This window comes from Suncus etruscus, chromosome 6, assembly GCF_024139225.1.
Source record: "Suncus etruscus isolate mSunEtr1 chromosome 6, mSunEtr1.pri.cur, whole genome shotgun sequence".
Taxonomy (NCBI): Eukaryota; Metazoa; Chordata; class Mammalia; order Eulipotyphla; family Soricidae; genus Suncus; species Suncus etruscus.
The window spans coordinates 77,031,600-77,052,129 of NC_064853.1; the positions used below are offsets into that span (position 1 = coordinate 77,031,600).

At 36.6% G+C, this 20,530-nt stretch overlaps 1 protein-coding gene across 1 annotated transcript in view; it reads right to left on the minus strand.

Annotated features, from left to right (window-relative positions):
- The window catches only part of MACROD2 (mono-ADP ribosylhydrolase 2), a 2,173,194-nt gene that overhangs the window by 1,898,165 nt on the left and 254,499 nt on the right, over positions 1-20,530 (minus strand). The window lies entirely within an intron of this gene.

The following is a 20,530-nucleotide window of genomic DNA, read 5'->3' on the forward strand; positions in this document are numbered from 1 at the left end:
TAAAATTTGCTTATACATGGATGGATATGGAGAGTATTATACTTAATGAAATGAGTCAGAGGGAAAGCGATAGACACAGAATAATGTCACTCATTTATAGGATATAAAAAGAGAGAATATGGTTTAATATCTAAAGACAACAGAGACAAAGGCCAGGAGAAAGCTTGCCACAAACAGCAGGAGAGTGCAGTTAAGACAGAGAAGTGTTCACTATTACAATGATAATTGAAACCAATCAGTCTGGCAAAAAACTGGGTGCTGAAAGGAGATAAAGTGATATGGTAATCCTATTTTTGATTTGCCCACAGAAAGAAGAGAACAGAGTTATACATAGGACTTCAGAATAACAACTTTGTTCCCTGAGAAACTGAAAAAAATAAAAGAGGAAAAAGGAAGCAACCCAAATAGTTTTCTATTAATTCTATGTACATATGAAAGCTATCAGAAAGCTTCTCAATATTAAAATTAAAGTTGTTAATTTTTTCTGTATCCTATTGCTGATAACCCACTCCCTTTCTTAAGGAATGACCCATCCTCCAAAACACACACATAGGAGCCAGAGTGATATAGTATAACAGACTTGCTTTGCATTTGGCTGACCCAAGTTTGATACCCAGAACACATAAGATTCCCCAATCCTGCCTGTCTGAACACTATGTAGGTGGACTCCTCCTATAAAATGAACCCCCAGACTTTAACCCCTGAAAGAATAAAGTAAAAGTCAATATAGTATAATAGTAAAATATCATATAGTATATCATTTTCTATACTATATAGTATATAGAAAAATAGTCAAATATGTAAACAAAATGTACTAACATTCAAAGTAAGATGAGGGATGAAACCATAGAACAGAAGGTAGGATTTTGCCTTGCAATTCAGAATCAAGTGGATATGAAGATAGAAATCAGAAAACTCCAAACCGAAATATCAGGTCTGAAAAACTCAGTAGACAAAATAAAAATCTCAATGGAAAGCCTCTCCAATAGGGTAACAGCAGTTGAGGATAGAATCAGTGAGCAGGAGAGGAGATGCAGAACAACTTCATACAACAAAAGAGCCTTAGAGCTCATGAACAAACAATGGAAAAATCACCCAAAGAATGCAAACAGATGAAACTAGAATCCTTGATAAACCCAACAGAAACAACATAAGAATTATTGCAGTCCCAGAGACCAAGGAAGAAAATCTCCAGGAAAAAATCAATGGTCAAGGTCATCATTGCAGAGAACCTCCCAGAGCTAAAGACTGCATGCAATCAAATCCTGCATGCCTGAAGAGTACCGGTTAAAGAGACCAGAACAAAAGCACCCCAAAACACATCCTAGTCACAATGACGAATCCTACAGATAGGTAGAGAATACTGAAAGCAGCAAGATCAAAAGGGAAATTACATTCAAAGGAGCAGAAAACAAGATTTACAGCAGAACTGTCACAAGAAACCCTCAAGGCCAGAAGGTAGTGGTGAGATATGGTGACAAAACTCAATGAAATGAATAGGTCACCTAGAATACTGCCACAGCCAAACTCACTTTCAGGTTTGAAGGAAGTATACATAGCTTCATGGATAAACTGCTCAGAAACTTTAAAGATGCAAAAAAGCCTTAAAAGAAAAACAGAAATGTCTACTTTAAAACAAGACAGACCAACAGACACGCCAAACTTCTATACAAAGATGACAGTAAATCCCATGACAAGTATCTCTCTCAATGTCAATGGAAGAAATGCACCCCTTAAAAGACACAGAGTGGCAAAATGGATCAAAAAGCTGAATCCAGGGGCCAGAATGGTGGTGCATAGTGGTGGCATGGAGCAATGGTGTGGATCAGTAGATTTGAGTGGTAAGGCGTCTGTGTTGCCAGTGCTATCCTGGGATAAACCACAGTTGGATCCCCAGTGTCCCATATGTTCCCCAAGCCAGGAGTGATTTCTGAGCATATATCCAGGAGTAGCCACTGAGCGTCACCAGGATTGGCCCAAAAGAAAAAAAAGCTACCTCTTCTGTTATATAGAGTTGTTATGCATCTCATCTTCCAGCTTACTGATTCTTTCTTCAGCCATTGTTACTCTGTTGGTGAGGCTTTCCAGTGAGGTTTTCATTTTGCCTACCAAGTTTTTTCAGCCATGTCATTTCAGTTGAAAATTTCTTATTTCTACTCTCAGATCCTCTTGATTCTTATTTGTGACATGTTCAGTTTGTTCTATGCTTTCTTTGAGTTTTATGAACATCCTCCATATTTCATCTTTCAAATCCTTATCTGAGAGGCTAAATGGTAGTTGCTTCTTTACAGGTCATAGGAGCTACCATCTTTGTCCTCAAAGCATGGTGGTGGCTTGTGTTGTTTTCCCATTGTCACCATTGTAGTGTGATATTTTCTAATTATCATGCTGGCATTCCTTGATTAGAAGGAGCGTGTAGCCACAAATTGGAGTAACCATGCTCCATTGGCTATTTGTCTTGGACCATAAAATATGTTTAAACTCCCTCAAATTCAGGGTTACTTAATACATTAAAGGAATTGGGCAGACTATAAACAGTCTTATTTATATGCAACCTATTGTTATGAATCACTATAAGAAAATTTAAATAGAGACCTATCCTACAGAAAATTTCCTATTTGTAAATTTGCTTTAAATTCTGTCTTGTTTATATTTGAAAAAATGCTAGTATAAATCATTTGATTAAAATCAAATATAATTGATTGATAGTATTTTTCTCCTGAAAAATCCTACAAATAATGAATTTCGACCAAATAACTGGTAGAAAACAACTCCCAAGAAACAAATACTAATATAATAAATCTGTTTCTACTAGAAAGTGAATAAGGCAATTTACAAAATCACTTATAAGCAGCTTTACCTTAAAACAATATTTGATTCTATTTTATACATTTTATTTTAACATCAAACAGGTTTATTTATTTAAGGGTTCTAGTTTGTAGGAAAATAGTAATCCCAAAGAAATATCATTTCTAACAGAAGTTTAACTACAGAGCTAGTTTCCAGAAATAATAAAAAATTGACAATTTCAGGAAATATTCCTTTGAAAGTCTATTTGTTTCTAAAATAGCACCAATAAATACTTCAGAAATAGTGCAACAATAAAATTGTAAAGAATGACAGATTTGGTTGTGATATAAAAGACTAGATATTTAAAGAGAGCCACATGGCTTCCCTGACAAACTATTTGTTTTTTTTTTGTTTTTGTTTTTGTTTTTTTTTTTTTGTGTGTGGTTTTTGGGTCACACCCGGCAGTGCTCAGGGGTTATTCCTGGCTCCATGCTCAGAAATTGCTCCTGGCAGGCACGGGAGACCATATGGGACGCCGGGATTCGAACCGATGACCTTCTGCATGAAAGGCAAACGCCTTACCTCCATGCTATCTCTCCGGCCCCAAACTATTTGTTTTTTAATTAAATATACATCTCAATAATCAGACTTCTATGGATATGCTCTTATTAACATAGTGATTCTTTCAAAGTTATGTTGTATTTGCATTATTGCCAAGGATAAGTAGATCTAGTCTTAGCTGTCTCAAGGCTTGAGCATATAAAACAATAGGCAAGATCATTCTCATATTCATTATCAGAGATAAAACTGTTATAATACACAGCTCAACATGTTAGTTGATTATGCCCTTTGAACTGCTCTTCTCTACCTCATCACTGAGAAAATAAACAAATATCAACAGGTTTTAGTCCTTTCTGTGTGTGTGTGTGTGTGCCCTTCTCAGACTGAGAAATGAACCTTTATACCACCTTATTTGAAGTCCAGAATATAAATCTGAGGTATATTGCACATACCCACCTTCATAAAAGAGAAAATCTGAGCCTTGAAGAGCTGCAATTCTTTCCCCAAGGCCTCACACAAAGTCAGAAGAAGACTGCATTGACTTCTCCAAAGTCTATATTTAAATTCTCTTTTTGCATTTTTAGTTTTTACATTTTTGTGGGTGAGTACTAAATGGAGTTGAACAGGGTGTACTGCTAGATCTGAATTCAGGAATCACTTTCTCTAAGACTCAGAGGACCATTTGTGGCATGGGAGATTGAACAAGGGAGTGCCACATGCAAGGCAAGTACCCTCCATACTAGTGCTATCACTCTGGCCCCGCTTTTATATTTTTTGCCTTTCAGCAAATAGAAAAGGATGATAGGCTATTAAAAAGTGGAAAGGGTTTATATCACATGCTGCCACTGCTGGAGGTTTATTATGCATATTTTGCTTAGCCATACAAGATAGTTCTGAAGAGAAGGAAGAATGTAGAGATAATCCCTTTTTGGCATAGCCAACTGCTTCAACCTACCACATTTTTTTAAGGTCCTTACCTCTTCTGAGGCATTATTTTTCCTTTTTCTTTCTAGAGAACCCAAGCATTTTTACTCCATTTTTAAAATAAATTACCTTTATTCCAATCCCTGAATTGTTATAATCTAACAATTAGGGGGTTACATAAAAGAAGGATATAGTGGAGTGTGGGTGAACAGGAACTCAGGCAGGGAAATAACCACTCTGATTTTGCTTTGATTTCTGTTTCAAGTCTTGTAATGACAGATCTCACTCCAGTGCAGTATGTTTTGGAAATATAGTTAAAAGGATATGTGATTGCTTTTAGGCACATTTCAAGTGTTAACTAATACAAGGCAAATATCAGAATGGAGGAACAGTTTAATATTGCATTTTTAAAGCCTTTTAGTATTCTAAGGCATCTGTGACCCACTGAAATTTAATTATTTCTCCAATACCCTTTGGAATTGTTCAGAAAGATGTGCTACAGTTTCTATCTAGTGCATTAAGCATCTGGCCTGACTTCACAGAATTACAGATAGCTGAATGTGCACTCTCTATATATATTTTATTAACATCCCATAGGAGCATATTTAGATAGGAGGACTGATGTGCCCTGACATGCATCACTACCTGTTGACAGAAAAAAAAAATACACTAGATTTGAGAGGGTCTACAAATAGAAAATCTTTTTTCTTTAAACAACTTTATTACATACATGATTGGGTTTGGGTTTCAGTCATGTAAAGAACACCACCCATCACCAGTGCAACATTCCCATCACCAATGTCCCAAATCTCCCTCCTCCCCACCCAACCCCCGCCTGTACTCTAGACAGGCTTTCTATTTCCCTCATACAATCTCTTTATTAGGATAGTTCAAAACGTAGTTATTTCTCTAACTAAACTCATCACTCTTTGTGGTGAGCTTCATGAGGTGAGCTGTAACTTCCAGCTCTTTTCTCTTTTGTGTCTGAAAGTTATTATTGCAAGAATGTCTTTCATTTTTCTTAAAATCCATAGATAAGTGAGACCATTCTGCGTCTCTCTCTCTCTCTCTCTCTCTCTCTCTCTCTCTCTCTCTCTCTCTTATTTCACTCAGCATAATAAATTCCATGTACATCCATGTATAGGAAAATTTCATGACTTCATCTCTCCTGATGGCTGCATAATATTCTATTGTGTATATGTACCACAGTTTCTTTAGCCATTCATCTGTTGAAGGGCATCTTGGTTATTTCCAGAGTCTTGTTATGGTAAATAGTATTGTAGGTTTTTCTACATGTTGTGGTGGTATTCATTGGCTAAATGATGTATGCAGCCACACTTTTCTGGCTCCACCCTTTCTGGGTGGGTCAACTTGCCTCCAAGGGAAGGGAGTCCTCCGTGGATGAAGCCTCTCACAGGATCAAATCTTAGGCCTGAGCATGCAGCAGAGAAGACAGTCTGGAGAGAAATGCTAGGCTTCAGTGATCCAGCACAGTTCTTAGTGTGATTTTTTCTTCTTGTTGCAATGGTGTTCTTTCCTTAGAAAGAGCGCAGGGCCCTGTAGCAAAGCGGGGCAGCCGTGCTCTTCTGGAGCCTCTTTTCGGCCCACTCCCAAGAGTTTCAGGAGACAAACACAAGCAGCACTCACAATTTTTCACAGTCAGGCCCCACCAGAAAATCTTTTAAAGATGTTTTGGCAATTTACACATAAAAATCTGGTTTTAAAAATGAAAGAAAAGCCTGTAGTTTAAGTCTGTACGTCGCAGTTAGGTGGTCTGACTGGTCATGTACTTTAATTCCTAAAAGAAGGTATAACCTTGAGATAAAGTATATGTTAAAGAGTTTTCTCGTGGCCATCTCGTAGTGCAAGCTAGGTATGGTATTATCGAACACATTCAACCAAACCAGCATTCCCTTGCTATTCTCTCCTCTCTTCTCACTACTTTCTTTTTTTTTTTTTTCATTTTTATCTTTTCTATTCTTCTCTTTACTTTTTTCCCTTTCTCTTCTCCCTTTCTTTCTAAGGTATTTTCTCTTTTCTCTCCCTTCATACCTCTCCCATATACCTTCCCCTTTCTCCCCTCCGGAAATCCAACTATCCCTTCACCCCTCAATCCCATCCAGATCTCCCACCATATTAAAACTCTTCACCCTCAGTCCATAATCTATTAGGCATCAAGATCGACCTCCTACCCAACGAACCAGTACCCAGCACCCAGGCGAGGGGACACCCAGTCAAACCCACACCTCGTCTCCTGCAAGAAAAGACAGCCAACTCCCCTGTGGACTCATGCTTCGAGGCCCTCCCTACCAACTCCCCCTAACGTGGACTGTTTCTTGAAACCGGACCTAGGTCCAAAAATATCCCCAATGCAAGAACTCTTCCAAGACCTCCCTGCCGCAAATTTTTACCAATCTGAAGAAGGTCAGGGGGTGTGATAGAAAGATGCCTGGGAACCCACACACCACAAGAAAAACCCAAAAGACAATGGGAAAAACTGTACTTCCCACATAGGCATAAGACCTGTAATACACCACCTCTTTACCTGCTTTCCCCCAAATGTAAGGTAGTCTTTTGCACCACTTTGGTCCTTTAAAAACTTCGCTAACTCATTTTATTTCTTTTTTTTTAATTTATTTATTTATTTTTTTAAATATCTGTCCTACACATACATTTGTGAGCACATACATTTTTCTTCCCTTTTTTTTTTTCTGTAGGTTTCTTTCTTTCTTTTTTTTTTTATTTATCATTTTTGGGTATGTGACCTGTTTCTGTTATCCCCTCTGTCCACCCCCAAATGCACCGACAAGATAATGTAGCACCATTTCTCCCTGCAAAGGCACACTAAATAAAGGGGAAATCTTACATATAAAAAAAAGAGCTCTTATCTACTAGAGATAGGAACTCATAGTTGTTTACAATACAGGGATATCTCCTACCTTGAAAATATGTCATGTGGAATCAACTTAGACCTCGGGTGATTAGATACCATTCATCCAGCCTTGAACCCTGGATCCCAGACATAGAAACGGCACAGTTCTTCACAACAGCTGCAGGAAACAAATTCCATCCGGGACAGCCTTAATACTGCCGGGTCAACAACAAGGGCCAGCTCTAACATGATATCCTGACAACGAGGAAAATGTGAACAACTTGATTAGCCTACCTTACCAGCTAACGACAAGACAAAACCAGAAGACTTGGCACCCTTTGGTAGGTCCAAAAGCCAAAATCGCGATTTACAGATGACTGGCTGCTAGAACCACGACCAGACTGTATACATCTTGGGACCAATAATAAAGCCCTAGTTTAGGGTTTGAACTATGACCTGCACAATAATCATGATCCCCAGTCCCAAAGGTCCGGCAGAGACAATTGTAACGGATTGGGGCTTCTGGAAGCACAAAGAAAGATGCTATCCTAGGTGCCATCCTAGGTTCAGTGCAAAGACCAAGATCTCCAACCACAGAAGATGGATTAAAATGACACTGAGGGAACAGAACCTCTAGAACCACAAAGACTGACTTCATCATAAGTCCCACCTCAGGATCTGTGCAGATACTGAGACCTCTAAACACAGAGCTCTGATCATATCACCCTGGACAGAGCAGAAGTCTTCCACACACCACAAAAACACCACCGGGAGAGTAAATGATCCTGAACAAAGTCTAGAGTTGATCCCATGACAGTATACTCCAAGGACGGAGAAACCCCATATTTCTTAGGCCAAGTGAATTCCTTTTCGAATGACCCCAATATTTACTGTGCCAGGGCAGGAGGGAAAAAACAAAAATACAAAAAGCACAAAACTAGGGTTATTTATATATATATATATATATATATATATATATGTATATATATACATATATTTTTTTTTACCTTCATTTATTATTATTATTATTATTTTTATTTACCTATCTATTTTGGTCGATTTCTCTGTTTGGGTGTGATTATTGAAATTGTTGTCCCCAGTTATATTTATTTTTTTCTCTTCCTTTCTTTTCTTTTGTTATGTGCTATGCCATGTTTCTTATTTCAAGACCATGGCGTGTTTTTTGTTTGTTTTTGTTTGTTTGTTTTGTTTTTTGTTTGTTTTTTTGTGGTGCTTATCAATATAGCTGGAGTCCTCACTGGATATTTGACACTTCTTTTGGTACTGGTGGAGTGTTTCACCTTCTTTTTCTCCTTCATCTCCCAAATCGATGATGAGAGCCTCTAGAAGGATTCCACCCATTTTCGGTGTATTAGACTCTTACCCCAGTTTATTACTTTTCTCTTTTTCAGGCAAAACCACACAACTTGAACTAGCTAGTCCTGCCTCCAGTTAGAGGGGGAAATAAGGGAGGCATCAAGACCAAACAGGTGCAAGACTACTAAGTAGTAGGTTAGATACAGAGGGGACCACATATTCTAGCCGCCCTGGGGGTGAGGGAAGAGGAAATGGGAGGTAGGACAAAAACGAAGGTGTAGGGAGGACAATTTGGTGATGGGAATCCCCCCTGATTTTATGTAAATATGTACCTAAAATATTATTGTCAACAATATGTAAGCCACTATGATCAAAATCAAAATTATATTTAAAAAATGAAAGAAAAGAAAAAGAGCAGCTTCGAGTTTATAAATTTATAAAACATGTCCAAGTTTCAGCATGCCAGATCTTCTGGATATGAATTAATCTTCAGCACCCATTTCCTGATTCTCAAACTAACAATGCTCAATTTTGCTTTGTGTTTTACCCTCTCATTCATCTTCATCTACATGCTTGAATTATAATTATAATTCTTATAGGGGGCCCATATCATATATATATATTCATATATATATATATATATATATATATATATTTATATATCGCCACTGCATGTGATCAAATTGACCCAAGTAAAATAAGTAGATCATCACAAGGTCCTGGAAAATGTTACTTGGGTAATAAATACAACATGAGAATGTCACATATGAAACTATTACTGCCTACGAAGAATGACTAAAACTGTCAAAAGTACACAATGCATGGTTAAGTCCACAATACTAAGAAAACTACCAGCACTAAAAAAGGAAAACACAAAGAGTCACTGTTAAATAAGTTTGAGGACTGCCCCTGGAGGTACTCAGAAGGCTAACCGCAACTCTGTGCTCAGGGATTGCTCCTGGCATTACTAAAGGATTAAACTCAAGGCCTTTCCCTGCAAAAATGTGCTGATGTCGGGGCTGGAGAGGTGGCACAGCAGTAGGGCATTTGCCTTGCACTAGGCTGGCCTAGGACAGATCGCAGTTTGATCCCATTGCATCCCATATGGTCCCCTAAGTCAGGAGCGATTTCTGAGTGCATAGCCAGGAGTATCCCCTGAGCATCACTTAATGTGGCCCAAAAAACAAAAACAAAACAAAAAGTCACTGTATCAAAATTTACCTTAAGCCAGGCTATATACATAAATTTCTCAGTTATATGAACAGACCATAAGGCTTTGACTCTGAATCACTAGCTATCAAAAATATTCTCAAATGATAACAGCCTAAGGCACTTAAAATATCAAAAGTCTGTACTGGTTTAAACACAACATTGTTATTCTTGTGACAAATAGTGACAAAAAATCATTAATAGTTCTTCTGAAGACACAAAGAACTTTAATACATTCAATGATTCAATCTCAAACATTATGGTTGAAAGTGCTGTAGAGATTAGATAACCATCCTACCTGCTTTTTGGGGGGATCTTCAATAAAGGTTGTATATCATAAATGAATGAACATATGTAATACCTCAAGCAGGAAACTTCCAAAATGAATTGAAAGACATGTATTTGAAAATCTATGTACAATAGTTTTTTTTGAACTCAAAGATGGTTTTTTATTCCCCTCTCCTTCTCTACTCTTTCCTGTTCTTTATCATAGATCTCATATATTATCACAGAAACAGGAAAAAAAAAGTCCTCTGATATGACCCATTATGAGAGTCACATTTTTAAAATTGGAATATGTGGAGGCTGGAGCAGTGATGCAGGTGGTAAGGCATTTGCCTTGCACACATTAACCTAGGACAGACAGAGGTTCGATCTCCTCAGTGTCCCATATGGTCCCCCAAGCAAGGGGCAATTTTTGAGCGTATAACCAGGAGTAACCCCTGAGCATCACCATGTGTGGCCCCAAAACAAACAAACAAAAACCCTGGAATATGCTATTGGAGTACTTTTTCAAGTCAGTGCTTCCAATATGCATTTCCTCATATTTTTGTTTTCACAGCCTCGCTTTTAAAATAAAATACAAAACCACAAAGAAAAATGTCTACAATAACTTAACTAAGGTCTAAGTCCAACAATGAAAACACCAAGAACACCGACTCATTTGCTCTCATATTTCCTCAGCAATTTCGATTTTCTGGTAATTTCTCCATTTCAATATGAAATCATAAAATGTGATTTTATTATAACTTTGGTTTTTGGGTAACATTTAGTAATGCTCAGTGATGCACCTAGATTTGTACTCAGAAATTACTCCTAATAGTGCTCAGGGGATTATTTGTCATGTTGAGAATGGAACCTGAGTCAGCTGCATATAAGGTAAGTGCTCTACTTCTGTCCTTTGCTTTTTCTGGAAAATTTTAAAAAGTTCTTCCTGGGCGGTGTTTGCCTTGCAAGCAGCCGATCCAGGACCAAAGGTGGTTGGTTCGAATCCCGGTGTCCCTTATGGTCCCCCGTGCCTGCCAGGAGCTATTTCTGAGCAGACAGCCAGGATTAACCCCTGAGCACCGCTGGGTGTGGCCCAAAAACAAACAAACAAACAAAAGTTCTTCCTGGGCTCTCACCCATCTCCCTTGATCTTAGTGTTTCTTTATCCAAATTCTTGGATACCCTCATTTTAACAATGACATCTTTTATTTATTGGTATATACTAGAAAGATAGGCACTAAATTAATGAATTCAAGAAAATTAATGAATTTGTCTATTGCAGAGTCTAAGGAGACTAGACTCTGAAATCCATGCTATTAAACATTTAATTATAATGATTTCTCTGCCTAAGTTCCTCCCTTCACACCACAGTTTAAAGGTGCTCAGATGTTACTCCTGGCTACCTGCTCAGAAATAGCTCCTGGCAGGCACGAGATCATATGGGACGTCAGGATTCGAACCAACCACCTTAGGTTCTGGGTCGGTTGCTTCCAAGGCAAACGCCGCTGTATCTCTCTGGCCCCCTTGAAATGGCTTTCTATGTATTTGTCAAATAAATATCCACAGCTGGGGTTTCTGGCTTCATAATTATAACATTATTCGAATATACAATATGATTTTAGTTCGTTTCTTTTCAATACAGGTGTCTGGAAAAAAAAAAAGAACCCATATGTATGTTTGTTTGTTTTTTGGGCCACACCCGGTGACGCTCAGGGGTTACTCCTGGCTATGCGCTCAGAAATCGCTCCTGGCTTGGGGGACCATGTGAGACGACGGAGATTGAACCCAGGTCCGTCCTGGGTCAGCCGCGTGCAAAGCAAGCCCCCTACAGCTGCGCTACTGCTCGGGCTCCCAAGAACTCATATGTTTCTATTGTAATCTTATAAATATCCTTCTAGCATGCTTGGATTTTTTTCTTTTTTCAATAAGCCCGTTACCACTAACTGATTCTAATAAACTTCAGAAAACGCTGAGATTCCAAAGTGCTGCCTGGACACTGAATGGCATTCTGGCTCTGGCAGGCTGAGAGCCTCCTTTGGCTTCTCACTCCCTCTAGCGTTTGCAAAGTTCATCTGTCTCTTTTTCTCTCTCTCCTCTGATTATTCAGTTACCTCACTGTACCAAGTCCTGCCCACATATGACATCACCCCCTTCTCCAGCCACTGTGAGGTGAGGCTTCAACTTCAGAGTTGGAGGTGGGCTCTGCGCAGGGACTGGAATGTTCTCCCTCTCTCGCACTTCTGGTGTAGCAGTGACCTGAAGCCGGACCAACTCAGCCTGCAGCTGCTGGCGGCTTTGTGTGGACTGGACGTGGCTCTGGGCAGCGGGGGCGGGTTCTGACCCCAGTTCACAATCAGTGGAATTACAGCTGGAGCCGCAGTGTATATAGGATTGCTTTTTTCTCGTCTGCTTGGTAAGTGTTTTCCTATTTTGCCCCCCGTTTGATCGCCCCGAAAAGTTTGCTTGGGTTCTACTCTCTAGGAAGGACTGCCTGGGTACCAAGCCATGCAGACACTAACGTTTGCTCATCGACAGGGTAAGCAATGCCTGTGCCTGCAAACCGGGACGGCAAGATCTGACTAGAGAAGCCAATGAAAGAAGTTTCCTCAAACTCTTTCTTTCAAAATCGGGGCTCATGATGATTCCCAATGGCTCTTTTCTGTTTCGGGCATTTGCTATTTGAAAAGAGCCTCTAGAGCGAACAGCAAGTTGGATGGAAAGTTAAATGTTACGTATTAAAAATAAAAGGTGGAATATTTTTTTCCCACAGAGAGGAAAGTGAAAGATTTTTGCTAACTTAGTATGTACTCTAGGTGTGGTATCATCACCGATTGCTGTTTTTACAACTGGGAAAGGAAATCAATAATCTCTCAGCCCCTGAGTACGCAAGACATGAGGAGCATACATCTTGCTCTCATCCAGCCGGCCCACTCCTGAGTCTTCCATGCCTCTGAAAAAATAAACAGCTACACCTTGATTTTAAAGTCTGCGCAGCTCTCCTACCACACCGGGGTGCTTCCAGCATTGGGGTTTGCAAATCTCAACTAGTAAATTCAACCCCAAGGAGAGGCAGTCGCGTTTCCAGACCATATTCCCTCTCCCACGGAATGCAAAAATTCATTGCTCCGGCAAATGCCTGTGACTAGCATAGTAATTGGTCAAGTCTACTCAGAAAAATTAACAAAGCTCTGCCTGGAAGCTCTGCTGCTATATACATATTGCAAGTTTCTGTGTGGCGGGAGGGGGGGGGGGACAGAAGTGCTCGGAAAGTAGGATATGTAGCGTCTCCAATCACTTGGAACTTATAAAAATCTTTTATGACAATGTACTTTTAACACAGAGCTTTCAAAAGAAGTTAAATGCATCTTTGCTATTATTGTTATTATTATTATTGATTATTATTTAGTGAATGAGGTCTGAAACAAAATGGACGCAGAGAGGTAAAGAGTGCAAGAGTGCAACAGGCCTATATTTTCTCAACATCTGGAATGAGGGGTTGAATATGGTCAATTAATAAATTAAATTTTAAAAAGTAAAAAAGGCTTTTATATGAGCCTAATATGAAACTACCTAAAGCTTGTGACATTTAGCTATTTCAAATTGCCTTTGTAAATTTATCTATTTCAGATTGCACTTATATATTAATTCATTAGCCAGAAACAAAGCCTGTGGGAAATCTGTAGCAATCCCTTCCATTTATCCCTAACTACACACAAATAGTCTCACTAGCATAAACATCCTAAACATTAAAAACATGTCTGGGTTTAGGGAGCATCATTTATGCCTGCCCCAGAGAAACAGGTAAATAATATTGATTTCTTCTGAAATAAGAAATAAAATGAGGTTTATAAGTACTACAAAGCAGCAATATGCCCACTAATACCCAATTGTTCAAACCTGTTATACCAGGTTTTAATTTGTAAGATTAAACCAGAGATATGCCACTTACTTCACAAAAACACATATCTGTGCCCAACACATGCATACACTTAAATATATATATATATTAAAATAATCTAAAATAGAACACGAGGTTATAAAACATGCTTCTCTGTAAAAGAATTTGATTTTTAAATGTAACCCTGCCCAAACATATGTCCAAGAATCAGTAAAGATATTAGCAAACGAATAAACATAATAAATAATTTAATAATTAATATTATGTTTCTGTATTTCTAATCACCAATTATTCATTGGGCTTTCATTTCCTTACACCATTCCCCTTTAAATCTATCAAATTTAGTTTAAAAATTGCCTACTTAAACAACTTCTTAATTTGTGAAATACATAATAAGGCAGGAAATAAAGTTTTTATAAAGAGAAAAGCGGTAAGAAATGTCCTAACTAAATGTGGCAGCAAAAGAGAAGGTATCTTTCTTTTGCTTCCAATTCTATCAAAACTTTTTCAGAGCTAAATGAAGCGGTGTGAAATAAATTTGGTTGAAATCTTGTGGCTGTCAGACTTTGTTAGCAAGCTATTAATTATCTTTATCCCAGTTTCTTCTTCTCTCAACTATATTACTCAATCAAAGAGAAACTCCAATTATGCACAGATTCTCCTGCTTAGGGACACAAGAGACCCTTAGGGTCTCAGGATAATAAATACAATTATCAGTTTTTTAAATATGCAAATGTACTGCAGTAAGATTTGTCTGGATTTTTCTTGGCCATACTCTTGTCTCCTGAATGGTTTTGAATCACCACTTAAAACACTCCTTATAAAAACCAGTAAGCTTTTGACTGATATGTGAATTTTTCTTCTGGCTGCTTGTTTTTGATATACCAGTGCTCATTCAGATATTAAATTAAATCTGATTAAAAATATTTTGTTTCAAAGGGCATTTCAGTGGATCTTTTACCCTTTTCCCCCAACCCCTTTAAGGTGGGTGGGCTATATAACAAAGACTGAGAATGTGATTCATGTAATTCAAAGCTAACTTCAAATTTCTGAATTACCCCACATATACACTTAAATAGTCCGTTCACACCAGCTAGTTCTAACAGCATTATAAATAAATGTGGAAAGTCAAGTGAAGACCACAGGGCCAAGAGAGAAATCAGATTCCTGAAAATTTTGAAAGGCTGTAATTTCTTCCCTCCTTTTCCCCTCCCCCCATTCCCGCCCACAGGCGCCCCCTCCACCTTTGGCCCCAGAGGCCTTCACTGTTCTCAACAGGGGGCTTTGTTGTAATTAAACCGGAGAAAAACTAGCCCACAGCAGCCAACCTCTGCCTGGCGGCTTCTGAAATCCGTGTTCTGGTAGAGTGTACCACCCCCCAGCGGGCAAAAACTACAATAAATCTCTCCGAGATATTAAATCTCAAAACTGCATATTTCTCCTCAGAGCATAAAAAAGGGCTGTTTCTTGACTTCTTCTTATATTTCCCCATTTCAAAAACTTATTGTAAGTCAACAAACCAATTTCCAACCAAGAGATGGGTTGTAAATGTCTCCTGAAAAAGACTTCTTCCTCCTAAGAAACCAGAATGCACTTTTCAGAAGGCATTTTTCCAGTCTCAAAATGCTGATCAACATCACTAAATTCAGTTAATCCACACTAAAATCAGTTTTGAAAGCCGTTTTAATATAGTACAGAGAAGCAGGTTTCAGGATTTTACTTGTACACAGAACTCTAACAAGATTTTAAGCAAAAAGCAATGACAAATAATTTAAGCCACAGTTAAAGTAGCATTTGTTTTGCATATGCATAATCTCTTTCCTAGTTCTCTGATCAAGTGTTAGGAATGTATCAAACCCTCTCTCCAGGTATCAATCTGCTTAAGACACCGGAGGAAGAAATTGCTCTTATTTGATGAGACAATGACAGCTTTTGTTCTTTAATTCTTTCTCTTTACATTTGCACAAGTTATCAGGGTAACTCTAAAGAGAAAACTCAGACCACATTTGCTTCAACACCATTTTTAAACTGCCACTGGGATGTGGATTGATCAGTTTATGTGCTGATTGTTTTCTTCCTCTTCATTTGGTTTAAATCAATAATACCCTATACTTTGACATGAAAAAAAAATAAGGCGTCGTTGAATTTCGAATGTTCTCACTAAGGAGTACAGTGTGTGGCAAACAGCAGACCCATGTATCCGCAAACCAATGTATGGGAATTTAAATATTAGAAATTCAAAGTACAATTCAAAGCACAAAGGCCAAGAGTGAATATATTTCAACTTTGCAATGCAAAAGTGATTGTGGTTTAAAAATTAAAATAGTTTTTATTGCAATTGCTCAAAAGTCAATGAAAACTTAAAGCATGACTTTTGTATCAAACACTTTAATATTCTACCTTTATCACTATCTCAATTGGTGCTTGACTCATTCGTCCTTACAAGACTTGTTTCTGTAATTCATTTAGTCTGCCTTTAATATAATAAAAAAGGCAGAATTTCCTATGATGAACAATAGTATACCAATTTGCCTTTTTATCTTAAGTTCTCTATTTAATTCTACAAAAAAATACATGAATTAGATTCATTTATAATAAACTGTTGGGGAGGGGGAGCTAGTAGCATTAAAGGAGAAAGAACAAGTCCTCTGCTTTGGAAGTTGTATCCCCTAGATTACATAAATGAAATAAAACCTCCTTTAGGCCAGAAAATAGTCCAGACAAAAACAAGTATGCAAAGGTACACTTGCTGCTCTGCCTCTCAGCAAACCCTTCAGACTTCATGACTCTCAAGAGGAGAGTTAGAGGTCCTTCTGCTTGCCTGGAATTAAACAAAAGAATTGGAACTTTCCTGAAATCTGATGATCGTAGAAAATGTAACCACCAGACAGGCTGCTTAGAAAGCATTTTGCTGTCACTATCAACTAACGTGATGTACTCCAGTTTTTTTTTAACTTTAACTATATGTGTAGTTTATATGAATTACTATTTGTTGTTGCAAAAGAATTAGCATCGATTACATAGAGCATTTTGTGCTTTCTAGAAATTTAAACCATCATAAATAAATTACTTTCCTGATAGTCTAGGTAACAATTTTATATATATATATATATATAGATAGATAGATAGATAGATAGATAGATAGATAGAGAGAGAGAGAGAGAGCAGAGAGAGATAATAGACCCCCATATCTATATGGCATATCTACAGATATATGGGTATATCTATATCTATATTTTCCAATTACCTCAAAATAGCCTAAATTAGATTAAATATTTCATTTTTCTCAAAATAATTCAAAATAAAGCAATTACTTGAATTAGATTGTCCTATTTTATGATCTAATATATTTAAAAGTTACCAGCATTACCAAATCATTATGTGATAATGATTTGATACGTGATAAATAATTGAGTCTTAATAATCTCAAAATTGATTTTTGACTGAATATTTTTAAATGAGTAAGGACTGATGTAAGATATTTTTAACAAATAATTTCAGACATGAGTCTTATAAACATATTACATAGTCATTCTTAAATAATTAAAATGTGAGAAATATCTACCCACCCCCCAAAATTTACTGACAGTAAAGAAGAATGTACATATGCATATTGCTTTAGTTTTACATTTAACTTAATATTAATTTTCTATTCTAATACTACTTAAATTAGATATATTTAAATATCTCAAAATGATAGCATCTTATCTTTCTTAGATAAGAAAATAAATAGATCATGGAAATGATTTGGAGACTTTTTGCATACTTGGCAATTATATTATAAATTTATGGGAAAACATCATACGTTTTATAAACATTTTTCATGAATAAAATGTTCATCCATAGAAATGTGACTTAAGACGTAATCATGCCCTTTTTTTCTTTTTATTCTATTTTTACACTTGATACTTAAGTGATACCATTGAAAATTAATTTTATGACATTCTTTAAGTAACCAAAGATCCAGTTGTTTTCTCCAAGTTACCTTTTGAACAATATTTGTTCTAAAAGATTTATTCTTATTTGTTTTGAAGTAATAGCAACTTTCAAGTCCACGCAGATATAAAAACTCTGAAGTTGATGCTGTGGAAACTTTGACATGGCGTCCTTCCTAGTGAAAGTCATTTTTCTTTTGCATCATTCACATTCACATATAATGTCTCTCTGTGTATGAATATATAGTACTAACTCAGAAAGGACAAAGTCTAAATAAGGGACAGGATCTCTTATTTGAATGGAGAGATCATTATAATCTTAACTATAAAAAAAAAACAACAGCCCCTAGTTTCAAATACAAAAAAGAAGTAAAAGATCTAAAATGTGATAAAATATAAAGCCAAATATTAATGCACTCTCTAGAGCTTAAGGGAGAAAATATTTGGGAGGAATCTTATTTTCAAAAAGCTTTATTCTCCAAAGAAACTTGCTTTAAATTGTTGTTTTGTCTTTTTTATCTTTGGTATTAATGTGATTTTGGGAAAAGAGAATGATATTTTACAAGATCGTAATAAGATTTAAGGCCTCCTACTAATCACACATAATCATCACCATTGTATTAATATTAGTGCAAATTTGCATATCAAATGCAACTGAAAAAGCCCTTTCAAAAATTTTAAATAGAAAAAATAAACACATTAAACTCCCTCTATTTATATCAAATTATCTTCTTTATTTCTCTGTTAAAATAAATATCAAGACAGTTTTAGATTTCAATTTGGTGAAGATAGTTCATAGACAAACTCAGAGACGATGATATTTTATCTGCAGTAATCACTGTCCTCCTCACCTTGGACAGACTCTGGAATAGATATGACACATAGAATCAACAAACATTTGAAATATCTATGCATTAGATTCAACTTCTCATGCAGGGGTCCTCAAACTTTTTAAACAGGGGTCCAGTTCACTGTCCCTCAGACCACTGGAAGGTCTGACTATAGTAAAAACAAAACTTATGAATGAATTCTTATGCACTCTGCATATATCTTATTTTGAAGAAACAAAACAGATACAAATACAATATGTGGCCCACGGGCCATAGTTTGAGGACCACTGTTAATGTCCATTCATATTACCATTGTCTCTCCCCTGTTATTTTTGTAATGTTTTTAAAGTCATTTTTCATGTATATTCATAAAGGTAAATACATTTTATGATGGTGAATCATTGTCAACTTTAGGAAAAAGCATTTACAATGAACACTTAGTTATTTTGATCATTTTAATTGCTGGGTGTTCCATTTTTACATACTGAATAAGCAACTTTTCAAGAAAATATACTACTAAAATTTAACAATAATGAGCAAAGTTCTAAAGACATCATTGCAAAACCTCACATAAAACAATAAATCATTTAAACTTCTCTCTGTGGGCACAACACTTTGCAATCTACAAAAAAACTAGTTTAACCATCTGTAAAATGACATTTTTCTTTGGAGATAGCTACGTAGCAAATAAATATATGTACATATATACATATATCTGTTTTAAAGTTTCCTGCTACTGATACAATCTATGTCAGTGTTGTATCTAGTGTCAAATTAAAATAAACTGAATTTTGAAAGAGTTTAGAAACACAAATTTTGGCCTTGTTTAACATTCACTTTTAGTAGTGTTTGAATTCAGAAACAGATGCTGTCCTTGTTGGGTGCTCAGTAATTACTGGGAGAAGCAAGGCACTTCTGCTTTAATCCTTAATTTCACTGTCAAAATTATCCAACGTTCCCTGTGTCTATAGAAATCTGAGTGGGTTATTAGATCCAAATTTTACCCCCCACCATTTCCACTGTCTACTAAAAAGAAAAAAAAATCTTCATGCATATTAGATAATGGACAAAACAGTTACCATTAATACCATTGGACTTTGGTCAGGTCTTAAGTCTTCTTTCAGCAATAAAAAACACAAATGTATTGAAAAGTATAATGTTCCCACTCAAACTTGGGGAAAATGCCTTGTCATCATCTTCCTCACCCATCAGCAAATGGGCCTACAGGAAGATCAAACATGGCCTTCAGACAGTAAAATGATGCTTCTAAGAACAGACCAATTCTTTAAGTTGTAGATTATGTGTTATTTTAAGAATATTTTAAGAAATATTTCCAAAGCTGCTGCAGCATTTTGGTGAAAACTCCTTGCTACATGGTAGCACATCTCTGACATTCATTTGTTTTCTTTTTAAACACTTCATTATTTTCTATCTCAGATATAAAGGGATTTCAAATAGTTGGGCTAACCTAAATGTGAAAGTCATAGAAGAGAATACTGGCTCCTGCATCAAGGTTAATTTCTTTTTTTTTAATCTAATAATAATTTAACTATTTGGTGATCATGTCAACTTCAGCTCCCACTGAATTTACATCAAAAATATAAAAAGAAATCAAAATCAAAGGGCACTAAAAATTAAAAGGTCATTTTATCCAGTTCCATCAACTAGTATGATGAGTGATGTATTCAGGAAAGAACTAAAGTTGAATCTCTAAGATATGTCTTTAGTGTGTCAAATTCTTTCACTGTAAGCTCACGCAAACCTTTTATTTTTCACAGGAACATGGTCAGACCCAGTATGTTTTCAGGAAAAGAAATATAAAGGGAATTTAGTCCGTCTCCTTTTCATTTCCATGAAGAATATCTGAATGATTTTTTTTGGACACCTTAAAAACGAAAATACCTGATCTTGCATAGTGTGACTACAC